Source organism: Phyllostomus hastatus, unplaced genomic scaffold, assembly GCF_019186645.2.
Source record: "Phyllostomus hastatus isolate PE091 unplaced genomic scaffold, TTU_PhHast_1.1 phas_contig_551, whole genome shotgun sequence".
NCBI lineage: Eukaryota > Metazoa > Chordata > Mammalia > Chiroptera > Phyllostomidae > Phyllostomus > Phyllostomus hastatus.
The window spans coordinates 6,137,457-6,157,984 of NW_025333909.1; the positions used below are offsets into that span (position 1 = coordinate 6,137,457).

The window sequence follows — 20,528 nt, forward strand, 5'->3', positions numbered from 1 at the left end:
AGTGTCTGTGGATGGTATTCTGCTGTGGTGGTAGTGGTATTGAGATTCCTCTGCCAACCTTTAAAGACAGACTTTTCTAAACTTTTCCCATCTCGTAGTCTCTTTGTGTTTTCACTGGTCCAGGACCCGAGCTGCTCCGTGGAGATTGCAAAGGTAGAAGATTGATAATGCCTTGGGGCTGCAGAGGTTGCTCTTCCCCATTGAGTGCATGTTACTAATCTGTCTTAGTGCCAGCAGGCAATCCTTGTGTCTCCACAATGATAGAAACAGTGTGCAATGATGCATACTGCTCATCGGGATCATGTTTATTTAGAGGAAGAAAGATTTCTTGTAAGTGTGGGAAGTGCCAAAACTAGATAGAACCTACATCAGTTAAGTCAGGTATGGTAAGGGTCTCGGGAAAGCAATTTTCTTGATAAGCAAAACAAAAATGCAGGTGGCATGAAGTACCTGGACTCCTTGGGGTAGAAAAGAGGTTGCCAATACCCATCCCTTCAAGAATCTGTACTCATTTTTAAAATCAGAATATTGCTTGCTGGAGGGTGTACTTAGGAAACTTTAAAAATGCTTGTGCTTTGGTTTTGGGAAAAAAATCAAACCCTCTTGGCAAAGATCTGTACCCAGGGAGTCAGAGTGATGGTGCAATTAAAATCGTGTTCTTACTTGCTGAAAGCATCACTAAACAGTGAATATTTGTAGAGAAGCCCAGGACAAGGGGATCCTGGATGGCTTTCCCCATAGTTGTCCCAATTTAGGCTATCTGCAGGCAAGTATTGCATTAGTTGAAAGAAAATTTCACAGTTCAAATATTCCACATATGATTCCAGCCAAAGTCCTGAGCAATGTGCTAAACAGGGGGACAGAAAAAAGTAAAACTGGAGTGTTTTAACAGTGTCTTGCATCCTGACTCCCAGTGTTTGGGAATTGGAGGTATGGGCCTTATCAGCAAAGGTTCCCACTATGGTGTTTAATATTATAGAAACAGAATCATGGTTAACTCCGGAGGAGATGTATTTCAAAAGACCAAAACACTGAGTGGAGTTTTCAGAGCTCTCCAAGTCCATGGAAGCATAGAGAAAGATCTTCAAATGGAATGATTGCTATTTGCAATCCAGGGACATTATATGACAATGGTAGTAGAGAGGAGGGTTAGGTCTTCTGTCCACTATCTAGAAAACTGAAGTATTTTCTCTGGATAAACATGTCTTAGTTTCCTGATTGAGACGTCCTTGTGCTGTAGGTCATTTTGTTCACAGTGAAGGAATGAGCACTTCTTCAGCCAATTGTTTCATCAGCCTTTTATGATGTGAGATCAAATCAGGGAGAGGCAGACCTTTAAATGCACTGAATATCATATATCAGACACTGTGCTATGCTGTCTACATGAATTACCTCACGTAGTTTTCACAATTCTTTAAAATAGGTATACCCCTTTACGTATAAGAATGAAAACCTTGCCCAAGGACACATAGCTAGGGAGTATGAGAGTAAGGATTTGAGCTCAAGCAGTTGGACTTCAGATCCTTTGTTATTAATCATTATCTACATAGGCTGATGTTGGTTGGGTTGGGAGGAAAGGTGCAAAACTATGCATTTGGGGCATTAAGTTTATGATTAGAGTAGCTTTTATTAGATACTGAGCCACTATTCCAGCGGTATACTCATGTATGAGTACCAGTGTCTGGAAGATGATTGCTTCTCCCAGGTTATTCTTTCTGAATGGTCTTGAAATTGACCACAGAAGGCAGCTATGCTCTATTCTGAATCTGAGCAATACTATGGAGTATGTGAAGATAGAGTCATTAGAAAGCATTACAAAGAATTTTTTCCCATTGTTCTTGCTTCTTTACTGGGCTTCTTGGAAGACTGCTACAGTTTAAATCCATAAAACTGTCTACCCTTTTTGGTTTTCTGTGGGACTTCTTATTTGAAAGGACACTCTAAAGGTACCATAAGACTATTGAGACATGCCTAAATGGTGTGAGAAGCTTCATATGTCCCCAAGACAGATGCTAAATGGTGCAAGGGTGTACCTGCTAACTCAGTGACCTTGGCTTGCAACATTTTCCTTCACTTAGTTCCGCACCTGGGCCAGGAAGCTCTGTTCTCCAGGTGGAGGGTGGGGTTTTCTGCCTACACTATGAAGAAACTCTGCCATCTCCCTAGTATTCTCTGGATGCAGGTGTGATTCAGAAGAATAGATTCTTATCAAGCCTTGTAACAGGGTGGGACCTGACAAGCTGTCAAGTCTGAGATGGAAACATGCAAAGCCTCAAATAGCCATGCTGAATTAGGGTGGCTTGAGAGTCTATATAGGATACCAAAATTAAGTGTGGAGAGCCAAGAACAGTGTGGATGTGAGCTCTGTTTAGGTCCCAGGCAAGCCCAATGAGAGATGGCAAAGTTGCCCTGACACCTCCTTTGTTTACAGCTCTTTTATGTAGTGTTGAGGACCTGGAGCTGCAATGAGAAAACACTGATTAGTGTCAGCCATTTTTAAATATGTAGTAGTGATGGGAACTGAAGAGTTAAAGATTTTAGCTTCAGTCATAGTTGATAGGCTTAAGTAACTAATTTAAGTGGAAAGCTGTTATTCCAGGAACTGGAATGCATGATCATGTGACTCCAAGAGGTTGACAAGTAATTCAACCTTTGTGCACCAGGGGGTCTACAAGTGATCAAGATGGTATCTGAGCCATTGTGTTCCACAGAGAGAATGTCTGTGATACAGGTAAAGAATTATTGATCAACAAGTAAAGAAGTATTAGGAAAATCACAACCGGACTGCAACTCTTATCCAATTAAACTTTTTTCCAAACCCCTTACCTATCCTTTCTTCTCTTTATAAAAATGTCTGCTTGACATGAGATACTAAGATGAATTTTAAGGGTACATACACTGGCCATCTTCTCAGATCACTGGCATTTGAATGAAGTGTCCATAAAGATTCAATCCTTGTCTCTACTTATTGGTTCTGGTAGTGACAGGCGGCACAAATGCCAACTTTTCTGTGTCAGTAATGTTCATATTTTAAAGCCAAAATATGTGTGTTTTCCTTCATTCACTCTAGTCATCCACATCAATTGCTGAAAACAACTGCTATTCTACATGGACAGATTGTTCAATGTAAACTTTCAGATGGTGATATCTATATGAAATCAGTGATATTGCTACCTGAAGTAGCAACTGGGGCTCTTGGAATAATTAAAACCAAAACCCTTCCCTGATTGACAGAGGAAGTCTATAAAGGTATATAAGGCACAGATAGTGAAAACAAATTGGTCAGTTGATCAATGTTCCCTTCTTAGATTTGTGGAAATCTTATTTAGAAAACCTGGTGTCTATGTTACAGGGTCTGAAATAAAGAGTGATAAGACACCCTGGGATTTTGTGGGCTTCTAAAGAATATGTAAAGTCTATATGTACTGGAACATGTTCTTTATTACAATTAGTAATATAAATTATTTGTTTTATATGACTAAGCTCGAAGTTACAATATTTAATACTATTCTGTTAGACATTTCATTTGAAATGAGCAATGATGCATTATTCCTCCCAGGCTGTCAAATTTTGTAGGTTATAGTGTGACTTAATATGGTGCTGAGGTCTTTATGTCAATGGATTAAAACAAGCAAGAGCAAGAGCGACAAAATTAATATTACTACAATGTAAGTATACATAATATTGGCCCCATTTTTATTTTTTAATTGTTAATATGTTTTAAGTGGAAATGTCAAGGAGGAAGTTGGATACATGAGAGTTTAGGAAACAAATCTGGACTGCAGTTAGAAATTTGAGAACCCTTAGCTATTTTTAATTTTTAATTTTTATTTTTATTAGAGAGAGCAGAAGAGAGGGAGAAAGAGAGGGAGAGAAACATTGATCAGTTGCCTTCTGGACACACCCCGACCAGGGACTGAACCCACAACTTAGGAATGTGCTCTGACTGGGAATCAAACTGGCAACCTTTTGCAGGATGATGCCCAAGCACTGAGCCACACTACCAAGGGCTCCTATTTTTATTTTTTAAGACAATTTAAAACTTTTCTTTCAACTATTCTTAATGAGGAATAAATTTATATAAAAGTGTGTTCCCTATTTTACCCAAATGATGCAAGTTGTGTAAAACATGTAGTTATATTTATCTTTTAAGATATCCTGGGATATATTCTTGCTCTTTAAAGATTATTGGAAAGTGCTTTATTTACAAATATTATGAGTTAATCATTAAAAATGCTTTACCTGGCCCTCCTCCCTACCATACTATTATTAGAGCAAGGGAGCCAAATTTCCTCTTGGATGTCTAGGAAAAAGTAGTTTTAAAATAGATAAATTTTTAGAATTTTGGTAATATTTTCATGGTTTGCTAAAACAAAACATATTTTCAAACTTGTTTTATGTAAGAAAGTTACTTTAATGTCACAGCTTCTGACATTTTCTTTTGTTCAGGAGTCTGTTGACTTTTAACTTTCTTAACCTTCAGTTAAAACTAGGATAGAATGCAAAAATCAGGACTATTTATTCTCCAGATACTGATTTAGAAAATGAATAGGAGGAGATAGGCAATTTAATATATATGGGCAGAAAAATAAAATAATGTGATACAGAAACAAAGGGGTCATTATAATTATTTTGTTAGAGACCCACTGTAATCAGGGGAACCAAATTTCCTTCTGGGTGTATACAAAAAAAAGTAGTTTCACAGAGACAGACTCATAGATGGAGAACAGATGACAGCTAGTGGGGGAAGGTTAGGGGTTGACGGACTGAGAAAAAAAGAAAAAGGACTCATGGACATGGACAGCAGGGTGGTGATTGCTGGAGGAGGGGACATAAAGGGACTAAATGGTAATGGAAAAAATACAATAAAGACTATATATTTTTTGAAAAGTAGTTTTAAAATCCACTTGATGTTTTTGAAAGTGGAAATGATTTAGTTAAAAAATATGGAATTAGATATTATTTTAAAAATTAAGAGAATACAGCATGGTATAGAGAAAATAAAATATCATTCATAATCTAACCACTGTTAACATTTTTGATTCCTTTAAAATTTTAAGTATTAATAAATATAGCTATTCTTTATTTATTTTTATTATTATTTTTATCAAATATATTGGGGTGATATTGGTTAATAAAATTGTATAGGTGTACAATTCAAGTGTACAATTCTATGACATATTATCTGCATATTGCTTTGTGTGTTTACCACCCAAAATATTATCATACTATTTCTACTACTTTATAATTTGATTTTTAATCTAAGAAGATGTTATATATAAGTTTACTTATCAATAAACAATCTACGTTATTCAACAAAAACAACAAAAAAATTCCTTGATGAGCAGATTGACAACTGTTGGGGGAGACTGGGCAGTGTTGGGAGGGGAAGGATTGAGCAAAAAAGAAAAAAAATCATGGACATGGTCAACAGTGAGGTGATTGCTGAGAGGAGGTGGGGTGGGAGGAGATGGAGAAGGGTCTGGGGGGATAAATGGTGATGAACAGGGACTTGATGTGGGTGGTAAACACACCATATAGTGTTCAGATGATGTGTTGTAGAATTATGCACCTGAAATCTGTATAATTTTGTTACCCAGTGTCATCTGAATAAATTCAATCAAAAGGAAAAAAATAATTCTATGAAAAAATTCCTTCATTATTTAGTTATAGGCTTCTTATTATGGCTTATTTAAGTCCCTGTCTAACTCGCCTCCATCATTTAGCTGGAAAGTTACCTCTTAGAAAGACTTGTAGGTTTTATGCCTCCTAACTTTTGTATCTGATAGTGCTTTATTCTGGAAATATTTTTCCTACTCTTTGTCTATTTGTCAATGATTTATTTTAAATGTTTTTGCATCCTCACTGCATGGCATATAGTGTCTATCAAATTCTTGTTAAATAAGTGAATGAATAAAATTGAACATAAAAATGATGGTAAGATTTGCAATCTCTGGGTGAATTGCAGATCAAATCAAGCAGGAATTTACAGAGAAGAGAAAATATGGGGCACTAAGTATGTTGCTGGTCTAGAGAGCTAGATGAATCTAATATCATTGTACCTATGAGTCTTTTGAAGACTTTTACCCATTCTGATAGTTCACTCCAAGTGGTTTTAAAGAATCCAACATGGAACTTCCGGCCAAGATGGAGGTGTAGGTAGATACACTTCCCTCCTCCCACAACCAAAAGAAGGACAACAATAAATTTAAAAAGAGGTAACCAGAACTGCCAGAAAATCAAACTATATGTAAGTTTGACAACCAAAGAGTTAAAGAAGAAACACTGATTCAGACTGCACCACAATGCAGCCATGTGGGTTGCACCACCCTGGTGAATACCTAAGGCTCTACCCCTTACTATGTAACAGGTGCTCCAAGAAAAAGAAATATGGCCCAAATGAAAGAACAGATCAAACTCCAAAGATAGAACTAACTGATAAAGAGATAGCCAACCTATCAAATGCAGAGTTTGAAACACTGGTAAGCAGGATGCTTACAGAAATAGTTGAGTATAGTTGCAAAATAGAGGAAAAAGTGAAGGCTATGAAAAGAGAAATAAAGAAAAGTATATAGGGAACCAACAGTGAAGGGAAGGAAACCAGGGCTCAAATCAATGTTTTGGAGTAGAAGGGAGAAATAAACATTCAACCAGAACAGAATGAAGAAATAAAAATCCAGAAAAAAAGAGAGAGCCTTAGGAACTTCCAGGACAAATTTAAATGTTTCAACATCTGAATCATAGGGGTGTCAGGAGAAGAGGAAGAGCAAGACATTGAAAACTTATTTGAACACATAATGAAGGAGAACTTCCCTAATCCGGCAAAAGAAATAGACTTCCAGGAAGTCCAGGAAGCCCAGAGAGTCCCAAAGAATTTGGACCCAAGGAAACACACACTAAGGCACATCAAAATTGCATTCCCCAAGATTAAAGAGAAGGAGAGAATCATAAAAGCAGCAAGAGAAAAGGAAAGAGTTACCTACAAAGGAATTCCTATAAGACTATCAGTTGGTTTCTCAAAAGAAACCTTGCAGAAAAGAAGGGGCTGGAAAGAAGTATTCCAGGTCATGAAAGTCCAGGGCCTACATCCAAGATGACTCTATCCAGCAAAGCTGTCATTTACAATGGAAGGGCAGATAAAATGCTTCCCAGGTAAGGTTGAGTTAAAGGAGTTCATCACCAAATCCTTAATATATGAAATGTTAAAGGGACTTATCTAAGAAAAAGAAGAAGGTCAAAAATATGAACAGTAAAATGACAACAAACTCACAACTACCAACAGCTGAACCTAAACAAAATAAAAAGTAACTAAGCAAACAACTAGAATAGGAAGAGAATCACAGAAATGGAGATCACTTGGAGGCTTACCAGTGGCGAGTGGGGGGAGGAGAATGGGGGAAAAAGTACAGGGAATAAGAAGTATAGATGGTAGGTACTAAATAGACAGAGAAAGGTTAAGAATAGTATAGGAAATGTAGAAGCTAAAGAACTTAAATGTACAACCCATGGATGTGAACTAAGGAGAAGGATGTTGGTTGGGATATGCAGGGCAGAGGGGAATAAAAGGGAGAAAAAATATGAGACCAACTGTAATATCATAATCAATAAAATATACTTTAAAAAGAATACAACATGGGACATTTATCCAAAGAAAAGATTTCACACAATGATTCTATCAGATAAATAATCAGAATGTAATTCTTAACGAAAAATTTGCTAATCTTTTCAGAAGCAGTTTGAGTTGTGAGTTGTCAGATACCACCTACTTTCTTATAACACATCCTATTCTAATATATAGACCTAATTGGCAATTAATTTTCATACTGCTATACTGTCAGGCTTACATTAAAAGATGGCCCTTTTTTGCCTTTTGTCTTAATAGCTGTATCTTAACTAATCAATTATCCTTTGTGTAGCATTTTATAGTTTCTTAATTTGTTATGTGATTAAATACTCACAAATTTGTGAGAGGGGGAACTAGTAATGTTCAAAAATTTTATGACAAGAAATTGTGCTGAAATGATAGTTATAATTTATTAAGAGATTAATATGTGCTAAGTGTATTCGTTATATGATCTGGTTTTCTCATCTTGGCAACTCCACAAAACAATTACTACTCTCCATCCTTTTTTGAGATAAGTAGATTGAGAATCAAAAAACTTAAGTAAATTTTCAAAAATCACACACAAATGAGTGGTCAGGAAAGACTAAACTCATGGCTTCTTGAATCTATGTCCCAGGGTGTTCCTGTTACACCAGGCTGTCTTTCTGCTACCTAGTGATAGTATAGAATGAACTTGTCGCAAGAAAAAGGTTTACTTGGCCCAAAATAACTCACACTGGAGCTTTGTGCTATTCCTGAAATCTTCCCGACCATCTTAATTTATTTGGGCTTGTAAGCGAAGATATCCTCTAAGTTATTTTCAGCTGTTTGACTCTGAGGGGTTGGTTGATTTCTTAACAGAAAACAGAGCTCTGAATGGATGAAACACAAGAGAGGTATATATATATTTTTCAGAAAATGGAAAGAAAAAGGAGCAGGAAAGAGAAAAATACAGTTTTTGGAAATACCGGAATAAGGGAATCTGTACAAAAAGGCACATGAAAGGAGAAATATGAAGAGGTCTGTGGGAGTCTATTTATTTAATAATTAGTAATTGAAAACCTACTGTGTGCCAATCATTGTTATCATCCATTAATTGAACAAAACATACAAAATTGTGTTCGTCCTTGTGGAGCTCTTATTCTAGTAGGGAAAGACAGATAATAAACGATAAACATATTAAACCGCTAAGTCATATGGTATTTAGAAAGTGAGAAATATTGCAGAGAAAAAAATTACACCTTAGTAAGAGGAAAATAAGGAGTGCTGGGAATGGGAGTTGCAATTGTAAATAGGTCAGTCAGGATGAGCTTCATTTAAGAAAGTGACACTAAAGCAGACTTAAAGACAGTAGGGGGTTCACCATATGCATATCTAAGCACAAAGCATTGCAGGTGAGGGAACAACTAGTGCATTGGTCCTAGGTCTGGATCATGCCTGAAGTTTTCATGAAACAGCATAGAGGCCAGTGTAGATAAAATACAAGTGGTTGAGTAGCAGGAAATGAAGTCAGAGAGACTGAGTAAACCCCATAATATAGGGCTTTGTAGGCTGTTGCAAAGACTTTGAAATGATTAGAAAGTAAGCTCCAGCAAGGCAAGGGCCATGTCTAATTTGCTCATCATGAATACCTAGTTGCTTATCCCCAGTGCCTGGTACAAATAGACATTCAATGATTATTTTATGAATGAATGACAGTTGCCTATTCTCAGGGAGCTCCTGTTTTTCTGGTGAGAAGTAGACTAGCACAAGATACAACATAATGGGTTATTATAGGTTATGTGGTAAATGTTATTATTATCCCAGTTTTACCAGAAAAAAAGACTGATGACCAGAGAAGTTTTAATAGTCTAGGGGTTTTCAACGTTTAAAAGCATTATCTTTTCTTCAAACAAATTTACATAGAACTCAATGTAGAAAATAGATCAAATGGAGATGCTTTGGTTGAAAGATTGTGTAACTGATAGTTGGTCTCACTTTCGTCCTATGAGGCCATCCTTTAGGTATTGCCTGAAGTTTTTGGTGGTCCTATATCATTTAGCGTAAAGAGTGACAAAGTGTTGTCTTGGCAAAGAGTTGTGATTACAATATGGGTTTCTCCTGAAAGGTGCATTTACATGTGTTGGCTGTTGTCATGTTTTTATTTGACAATCTAAGGGAAAAGAGGTCAGTGTCCCTCACTCAGTGGTCAGGTATTGCATTTTTAAACAATTTTTTTTTATTCCATGGAGATGGGGCTTTATTTGGGGACTCTTGGGAGGGGAGGGAAGAGCTAGGACTGGTGGGTATGTGGAGGGAAGGGCTTCTCAACCCGCTTTTTAATTTAGTGCATGCTGCCTGGAGGTTAGAATGAGTGAGAACAGCTGCAGAAGTGAGAGGAGAGGAGAAGGAATGGTCCTGGAATGAACACTTTCCTTAGGGAAGGATGCCAGGACCAGGGTATGGGACTGGGGGTGAGGAGGGAAGTTCCCCTTCATATACTGAGGCTCAATGAAGGTCAGTGCTTGATGCTAGCCTCCCAAACTCCCCACCACCCACCCTATCCCAGCTTCTGGCCCAGAGGCCTACCCTGCCAGCTCCCTTCACTTCCTGTGGAGAGGAGGGGAATGACGGTATGGGGAATGGTGGCTTCCTCTGCCTCGGGTCCCTGACCTAGAATTCCTCATTCAGCCCGCCCTGAAGTCCCAGGCCAAATCCAGAGGTCAGGAAGGCAGGGTGCAGGCAGGGGAGCAGCTGTGCTCTTCATCTCCCTGCTGACACTCTGCTGCTCCGCTGCTCCTCACATGAGGTTGCAACTCTTGGCTGGATCCTTGTGTATCTCATATTGGCTCCTTTTCCCGAGTCTGGCTGTCCTCACTGCTGAGCAGATTGCTCCAGTCCCTGGCGTGAGTCAGTACCGTGCAGCTGCCTATGACCGCAGCCAAGGGAGGCCACTGTGGCCATGTGGAAGACATCCCGGATACTGCCCTCAGAGGACCGGAGGAGCACTCCATGTAGGACAGGCCCCACCTGCTTGGCCAGCACAGTGTTCTGCTCACATGTAACAGGGATAAATCTCTGCTTGGACAGCTCCTTCAGTGTGGCCAGGTCGTCCACACAGCCAGTATACAGCCAACCAGCACAACCTTGGCATTGGGGCAAAACTCCTGAGTCTCCCTTTGCCTTTTCTTGAGGACACAGTCCAGTGTTTCTGGTCAGCTAATATCAAAGCAAATGAGCACAGCATTTGAATCAGGCTAGGCCAGGGGCTGGAGGTTGTCACTGCAAGAGGAAACTGAAGTGTCCCACAACTTGAGCTCAATGCGGTACATGTCTATCTCAAAGCTCCAGTGTGGTACTCAAGCAAGGCGGGACAGGACACCCGGTTGAGGCGTCCCTGGGGAACACCTGCAGCAGCGTCCTCTTGCCGCACTCCGAGTCCCCCACCACCAAGATTTTGAGTGGCCTCTTGAGTGGTCACTCTGCTCTTCCATGGTCCCAGCTATGCCCTGGCTCCCCATGCAACCCCCTTCTGGGCCTTGCTGCCAACACTGGCATCTCTGGCCGGCGCCAAGTCCCCAACGCCGTGGGGGTGCCTCCTCTGCAGGTTGAAAATTGCTGGTCTAACTCTTAGTGTCACATTTCTCCTTACTACTTTTCTTTTTTCAGTACCTGTTAATCAAATTCTCCTACAGAACGGAGCTCCAATGGCCTAATTAATTGTGCCATTGTTGCTGGGATGGATATTCTGGTTACACCCAGATCTGACATTCTCACTGAATGAAATAGTGAAATTGACTTCATATAAACTCAAATAAGATGAACAGGTTATGCAAACCTTAATGTTGACCTCTGACTATTTATAAAATTACCCTTTGAAATCATGTAATACTGATTTTTAAACATTTCTCCTCTACAGTGTGTTGACAAATCCCACAGAGAATGTGTAAATAAAATGGGAATGTAACTAAGGAAGGGGGAGGACAATTTTTACTAGGAAGCAAAAACTAAGTCTCCTTTCCTATAGGTAGCAATAAAATCTTCCCAATCAGTTCTTTCATTTGATGCCCAGGCAGGTATTAAATTTTAAAACAATCACCCAAAATGTGATTCCATTATTGAATACTGGGCCAAAGCCACAACTGATTATTATGTTGTCATGGAAACACAGTACCACTGAGTGATATGATCATGTCTTTTTTTTTTTAAGGAAATGGCCAAGATAGATGTGGGAGGAGGTGAGTTTCAACTCTAGTATTCACTATGACTGCAAGTAAGCAGCTGACCTTTAATTCTGATACTATATTCCTTGAGGAAAGAGGAATGGTAGGCTTGAAAGCTAAAGTTAGGTGTACAATGCAGGGTGTACAGCTTCTGAGAGGGAGAGCTATTGGATTGAATGGTGCCTCTAGAAACAAAGCCAAATCTGGCTAATCTGCCCAGCGTTAGTTTGTCTGTGACTTCATTCCTTCTCAGGCTTAATGGTTCTAAAACACCAAATAGTACCAGAGATTTAATAAACTTCTTGAGACAAGCTTCCGAGATTAATGTCCTTTTCCTACGACCAGTAGCTTGTTGATTATGGCTGGTTCCCTGCAAGTTTGCACATGTAACTTTATTTTCTCATGTTGCAGAGTTTCTGTCCATTATGTGAATAATTTAAAGGGAGATCTAGACTTTAGAAAAGATTCTACCAGTTTTGCAAATTTAGCAGCTCATTTAATCCTTTCCCTCATCTGTTATATATACTCACACTAATAAAAAGTAGTGTAAATGAGGCTGTCTGGACTCCCCTGGAAAGAAAAGACATGATTTACACACACACACACACACACACACACACACACACACACACACCCCAGGAAGGAACTCACATCTGTTTCCTGTCATACTTCAGTGTTCAGAGGCCCTGGGGGAGAGGAAGAGAGGAGCACATATTTCCCAACTCTAAACCACTGACCTAGTTATCCATCTTATGAGTGTAAATATATTTGTGCAGCTTGTGTCTGGATTTGAATCAAACAGAAATCTTGTCTACTGTGCCTTCCTAATCACACTCAAAAAAGTTACAAGGATAGAGTAGGTCAAATGTTTATGTCCAGCACTCAGAGATGTAAACAGAAAGGATTTACTCTGGGATTGCTGAGTGGATCACTGACTGCCCTTCCTCTACCTTGGATTTCACCACTCAATATCACTTTTGGACTACGGTTTTGTAAGAGCACTTAATTTTCATATTCTCAAAGCCCAAAGGTAAGGCCAATGGATTTTAATTTCAGAAAAAGACATTTGATCTAAATATTTAATCAAACAAGCAAAAAAATTAACAAATAAAAAACCCTTCTGCCCTGGCTGGTGTGGCTCAGTGGATTGAGTGCTGGCCTGTGAACCAAAGGGTCACTGGTTCAATTCCCAGTCAGGGCACATGCCTGGGTTTGCAGGCCAGGTCCCTGGTTGGGGACATGCAAGAGGCAACCACACATTGATGTTTCCCTTTCTCCCTTTCTTTCTCCCTCCCTTCCCCTCTGTCTAAAAATAAAGAAATAAAATCTTAAAAAAAAACCCTTCTAACAATTAATGTGATGGGAAGTACTACGTTGGCCATTCTCAAAGTTATTCAAGTTCAGCCCTTTAGAACTCTTTCTACTGCATTTTCACAAAAGTTGTAATATATGAATCTGACCTTTAAAACAGATTTATTTATCTTTGGGGAGACCTTACAGAGAAAAAAGCCATCTGCATTAGCTGGAAGACTGCTTCAGTCTTTAACTCCTTGCTAACATTGCTAAATTCTGTTCAGCTTAGAAGGCCTTTTTACTAAGTACATGCTTTATTCCATGCCAAAGAAAGACAATGCAGGGGAGACAGACAGGTAAGAAATAACTATCTCTACCCAACAAAAGCTGTCAATCTAATAACAAGTTAATGGGTTAATAAAAGTCCAGTGTGAGTCACAGAGACAAAATATAGAAAGAGTTAAAAAAAGAAGTCAATTTATTCATCTCATTTTGCCTGTGCTGTTGCCATTGTTCTTTCCCCGCTGCTTACCCTTTTTTACCTGTTCAAACAAAACCTCAGGTCCCACTTCTTCCAAAGGCTTTTCATAATTATTTCAGTACCAGCCATTATCCTCACTCCTAATGTTATGGGTTGAATTGTGCCCCCCCCAAAAGATATGTTGAAATCCTAACTCCAGGAATCTGTGAATTATGTGGAAATGAGGTCTTTGCAGATATAATCAAGTTACACTGAGGTCATACTGGAGTAGGGTGGGCCCTAAACCTAATATGACTGGTGGTGTCCATATAAGAAGATAGGGATATGAGTATGAGGACAAAGATACACAGGGAGAACGCCACGTGAAGATAGAGGAAAATATTGAAGTGGTGAGTCTACAAGCCAAGAAACAGCAAGCATTGCCAGTAACCACCAGAAACTAGAAGAGAAACATGGAACAGATTTCCCCGCAGAGTGCTCAGAAGGAATCAACCTTGCCAACTCCTTGATTTCAGACTTATATCCCCCAGAATTACTAGAGGATAGGATTCTGTTTTAAGCCACCAAGTTCGTGATACTTTATTATGGCATCCCTGGGAGACTAATATATTAACATCTCTCTTTTTTTTACTACATACTTTAGCACTTAAGTAGCACATATACTAGGAGCTTAGCAAAAGAATATCAGCACTAGAAAAAATGGGTAACATTATTGAGCACGTACTCTGTTCCAGATACCATACTAATCATTTTACATGATTAATTTTTATAACAACCTTATGATTTATGTACTATTATCTCTATTTTTTGGAATGAGGAAACAGATTAAATAACTGACCCAAAGGCTAGTGAGGGTTGAAGCTGAGACTCAACTCACTTTATTTTTTTCTTTCTTTTTTATTGTTATTCAAGTACAGTTGTCTCCATTTTTCCACTTTAAATCATGATGCTAAAATGCTTTCAATAATGCCTTGAAAGAGGGGAATAGCTATTGAGTTTTTACTGTTAGCTCCATATTGTAACAGTTTTCAGAAAATTGTAGGGGCTCAAAATATTTTTATGATAACATTATTGAATAATTAGAAAATAAACAACAATGAAAGACCTCAAGCCCTATTACTGTTATAAAAATTGTTGTTGGTGGTAGAGGGTCTTACTTTCCAATAAAATAAAATACATTAAAATTGGTGGGATCAACTCTGTGTTGGGACGTTGTCTGTGAGAAGACATTGCCTGGTCACGGGGAGTTGTGGGAACCAAGAAGCAATGTCTAAAAGGGCATGAAATTTATAGGGTAATGCAGGGCCTATGGTATGTACACATATACTCCAAATTTGATTTAAATTATTATAAATGAAATTATTTTAACTTAACTTAAATTTTTGAGATGTACATGAAGTTGCAAGAAATCATACAGAAAAATCCCTTGTTTATTTTGCCCAGTTTCCCCCAATGATAATGTATTGCAGAACTATCATAAAATCACAACCAGGATGTTAACATGGGTACAATGCACCCATCTTTCTTAGCGACCCCCAGTTTTACTTGTAGTCATTTGTGTATTTATATGTGTCTGCATAATAAGTATTCTACAAGTTTATACCTGTGTGGGTTTCCTTTTCAATCACAAAAATTAAAATACAGACCTGTCTTATTTTGGATATCTAGCAAGACTCTTCACACTACCTTTTATAGCCACACCAGCTTGAATCCTTAACTCCGGACAATTGCTAATCTGTTCTTCTCTGTGATTTTGTCATTTCCAGAATTATATATAACTGTAATGAAATATTATGTAACCTTTTGACTTTATCTTTTTTTTTCATTCAGCATAATTCCCTCAACGTCTGTTTAAATTGTGGCATGTATCAATAGTTTATTCTTTTTTATTTCTGAATACTATTCCAAGGTATGGATACATCATATGCCTAGGATGTACCTATTTTTTTTTTCAACTATTCATCTGTTGAACGGCAGGTAGACAATTCCCTGTTCTTGAATATTATGAACAATCCTGCTATGAATATTCATTTACAAACTCTTTTTCTGTGAACATAAGTTTTCATTTCTCTAGCATGAATGCCTCACAGTACAATTGTTGAGTAGTATAGTAATTGCATGTTTACTTTGATTAAAAACTGCAAAACTTTTCCAGAGTGACTGTACAATTAACATTCCCACCAGCAATGTATGAGTAATCCACTTTCTCTGCATCCTTGCCAGCATTTAATGCTGTCACTATTTTTTTAAATTTTAGTGATTTTGATTGTTGTGTGGTAATATCTCATTGTGGTTTTCATGTTTATTTCCCTGATTCTTAATGATTTTGTACATATTTTTATGTTATGTTCCTATATATTTCGAAGGATCCCAGAGGAGAAAAAATGTCAGAGAAAAGATGAATTTGGAAGTAAGTGAGTTCTGATTTAGAACTACAAAAATGTGCAGGATTCAGAACTTTGGGAGCAGAGGGTCGGGAGGATGTCATTACTTTGACTGTAGTTACAATATATGAGTTAAATAAAACAAAAATGGTAAACTAAAATTTAAAGAAGGAAATGCTACATACCTACTCCGTGTAAGTCAATGAACAAACTAGCTCATTTAATTTTCACAGCCATCCTGCTATCATATAACAAAAATACTATTGTTCTTTGTTTGCATTGTATTGTATTTTTCCATTACCTTTTAGTCCCCTTATATCTCCCTCCCCCCAGCAATCACCAACCTGTTGCCCATGACCATGAGTCCTTTTCCTTTTTGCTCAATCCCTCCAGCCCCTAACCTCTCCCACCACAGCTGTCATCTGCTCTCCATCTGTGAGTTTGTCCCCATTTTCCTTGTTAGTTCAGTTTGTTCATTACATTCCACATATAAGTGAGATCATATGGTATTTGTCTTTCTCTGACTGGCTTATTTTACTTAGCATAATGTTCTCCAGGTCCACCCATATTGTAGCAAAGGGTAAAACTTTTCCTTTTTTTACAGCTGAGTAGTATTCCATTTAAAAATGTCCTATAGTCGTTTTATCCACTCATCTACTGATAGATACTTGGGCTGCTTCCATATCTTGGCAATTTTAAATAATGCTTCAGTGAACATAGGGGTGCTTATGTTCTTTCAAATTAATGTTTTGGGTTCCTTTGCATATATTGCCAGAAGTAGGATAGCTGGGTAAAAAAGCAGATCAATTTTTACTTTTTTGAGGTATCTCCATACTGCTTTCCACAGTGGCTTCACCAGTCTGCATTCCCACCAACAGTGCACAACCATTCCCCTTTCTCCACAATCTTGCCAGGACTTGTCATTTGTTGATTTATTGATAATAGCCATTCTTACAGGTGAGAGGTGGTATCTCATTATGGTTTTAATTTGCATTTCTCTGATGATTAGTGACATTGAGCATCTTTTCGTATGTCTATTGGCCATCTGTATGCCCTCTTTGGATAAGTGTGTATTCAGGTTTTTTGTCCATTTTTAATTGTTTTGGGGTCTTTTTGGTGTTGAGTTTTGTAAGTTCTTTATAAATTTTGCATATTAACCCCTGATCAGATGTATCAGTCAATATGTTCTCCCATTCTGTGGGTTGTCTTTTTATTATGTCAATGATCTTCTTTGCTGTGCAAACACTTTTCAGTTTGATGTAGTCCCATTTGTTTATTCTTCTTTTGTTTCCCTTTCCTGGGGAGATATATGCAATAAAAAATTGCTACACACAGTTTCTGAGATTTGCTATATTGTTCTGATTATGAAAATGTTTTTTGTAGTGTTTGTTTTGCAATTGCTTTCCAGAAAACTTGTGCTAGTTTACATTTCATCAGTATGAAAGGATGCTCATTTCACCACACCTTTGAAAATGTTGTATTAATATTTTTGGAGTCTTGGGTAATTTGAAAAGAGAAAGATGACAAAAATATCAAAAGGCTTCAAATAATTCATAACCCATGACATTCGACAAAGAAATTTACCTTCTAAGAAGTTGTTCAAAGAGAAAAGTCAGAATCCTAATAAACATTAATTTGGAAAGCCACTCATCACATAATTATTTGTAATAGCAACGTTGGAAACCTAAAGGACAAAAAATAGGACAAAGCTCAAATAAATTATGATTTATTCCCTTAATGAAATATTATGGATTCTTTCCACTCTTTGCTTCCAGTTCCATTCATTTAATTCCTATATTTTTATTGTTAGTAGGGATGGAAAATTTCATGCTTTTTAGTCATTTAGATTTTGTTCTTCTGTAAGTTTCTTGTGCTCTTTGCTTATTTTCTTTTGAAGTTATTAGTGTTTTTCTTATTGGTTGAATTAAGATAGGTTTGATTATTCCCATTTTGCAGATGAGGAAACTGAGACCTAGAAAGATTATATAACCTCCTCAAGGTCACATTTATAATAAAAGTAATTCAAAGTCAGTTCTGTCTAACTCTAAATGCCTGTTCTTTCTACCATGCTATGTCTCCTTTAAAGACAGTTGTCTTTGCCAGTGAGGGACAACTGAATTGTCCAACCTAGTTGGCTTACTGCTTAGTAGATATTTCCACAATTCATCATCTATATACATGTCCAAGCCACATAGTTGTTCCTGTGTACTTAACGAGGATGGTCCATATTATTGCTGGCCTTGTTAAAAGCCCAAATACTGAAAAGAATGGGACTTTAATCCAATGCTGGCCAGAATTAACTTTCTGGTTAGTCCTCCAGGACTTTGCCTCAACAATTTTCTATCCGCACTTTGCATTCTCTTACTGACCAGAGTAATTAAGTTCAGTTACAAAAACAACTCACAATCCAGGCAGAAAGTTTGGAATGGTTTTTGTTCTATCTGATACCTAATCACTAGTTTAACTGACTTTTTCATGTTTCAGTCTGTTTTCTGGCATAGTGCTTAAGCAGCTGGAATTAGAATTTGTGGTTGGGGACAATGAGCAAATTTGAATCTAACCAAAGGCTTAAGGTTAAGATTGTGTGTTAGACAGAGTAATGATATGCTTTAAAGAGTGACAATTCTTTGGAACCAACAATGCTGTTAATCAGCTTGATGCACAGGAAGTTTATAAAATAAAAGATAGACTCAAATCTTAAAATAAACAACCACACTAAGTTTAATTCCTCCCTTCATATGTTTTTGAGTCCACTGCATATGAAACAAATATATATGCATGAGAACAAAACCAGTCACTGCATTGAACCCAAAATTCCCTATTAAGTTTCCTACTATGGGGGTGCAATAAATACAATATTTGGTCATCCATTACCACATCAAAAGTCCACTGGCTAATTCTCAGTAACTGATATTTAATTAGTATCTAAGGAAACAAGAAATTCCTGTTTGAAAAAATCAAATAAACGGAAAAAACAAATTGCAATTAATGTGCACATTTTTCCTGGCACTGTGTCCTCTGAATAAATGTGGTGCTATGATCCAAACCTCTTTCCTCCTTGTGTGTGTCTGTCTCTCTTTCCTTCCTTTCACTGAATACGGTTTAAATAAAGATGCATGTACTGGAACCCTGAAATGGGGAGCCCTGCTTTCACCAGACAAAGGAGAAAAAAATTAAGTATTTATACAGATGTGTACAGTACGGCATTCAGGGTCTTTGCCAAAGAGAGACTATAGATTGGAAGTTGGCCATCCTCAGAAGGAAGTTACTTATTTTTGCCCTCAAGAATAGAGAAAGTACTCTAAAAATTACTTAGATGGCAGAAGATTGACCTGTGACATAAAAGGACATAGGGTTATAGAAAAGAGATGCAAATACATAGATATACAAACAAACAAACCATCTAGTGAGCACTAGATGGAAATTGTGCTAAATATAGTATTAATATTTCATTTAATCCGCACAAAACTCTAAATGGCAGATATTAGTAGACTCATTTTAATCCTAGGAAATTGAGGCTACAAGAAGTTATTTGACCAATATCACCCCAGTAAGAAGGGATATAACTGGATATCAAACTTAGGATTACAAAGTTCTGTTTATTACACTACAATTTTAATGCAGGGATGACTAATTTTACTTTCAATTTTATTTAATTTGAAAATAAAAGAAATACCATCATTAATTCTATCACTTATTCTATAGTACTTTTACTTTCTTTTTACCATCTTTTAAAAAATTAAGAATTAATATGGAGACTTAGTATTTTTGACTCTGTTTACCCATTTTGCCCACACTCGACTATAACATCTGGCAACCACCAATCTGTTCTGTGTTCCTATGAGTTTTTTATTATTATTCCATATGTGAGTGAGATCATATGGTATGTTTTTATGATTTATTTTACTTAAGATAATGTCATCAAATACCATCCATGTTTTTGCAAATGGAAAGATTTACTTCTTTTTTATGGCTGCATAATATTTCATTGTGAAAACAAGGTGGGGAAAAGTAGGTTTACAGTTGTAAGTACATGAAACATAGTTTATTCTTGTATTATTATTTACTAATTATTATATTATTTTCCATGTGAACAACTGTAAACTTATTTCACCAATTTGCCCACTTTCTATGTTCCACCTCAGGTAAACAGGAATGTGTTCTTTATATGCATGATCCCAGATTGTTAAAAATTAATTTATTTTCCAGTGACAGTTGACATACAATATTAGTTTCAGGTGTAAAATATAGTGATTAGACATTTATATTCCTTATGGAGTGATTAGCCAGATAAGTCTATAACCTATCTGATACCATACATAGTTATTATAATATCATTGATTACATTCTCAATGCTGTACTTTCTGTTTTCAATTAATATATTTATTATTTTATATTTAAGTTTAAACATTTTTTTAATTATAGTTTATAGTCAATATTATTTTATATTAGTCTCAGGTATACAACATAATGGTTAGACAACCATATACTTTTACAAATTGATTCTCCCGATATTACCAGTACCCACCTGGCACCACACATAGTTATTACAGTATTTTTGACTA

The 20,528-nt window shown here is 37.1% G+C and overlaps 1 pseudogene; it reads right to left on the reverse strand.

The window, feature by feature from the left end:
- Positions 1–10,382: 10,382 nt before the first annotated feature.
- The window catches only part of LOC123824266, a 49,606-nt pseudogene continuing 39,460 nt past the window's right edge, over positions 10,383–20,528 (reverse strand).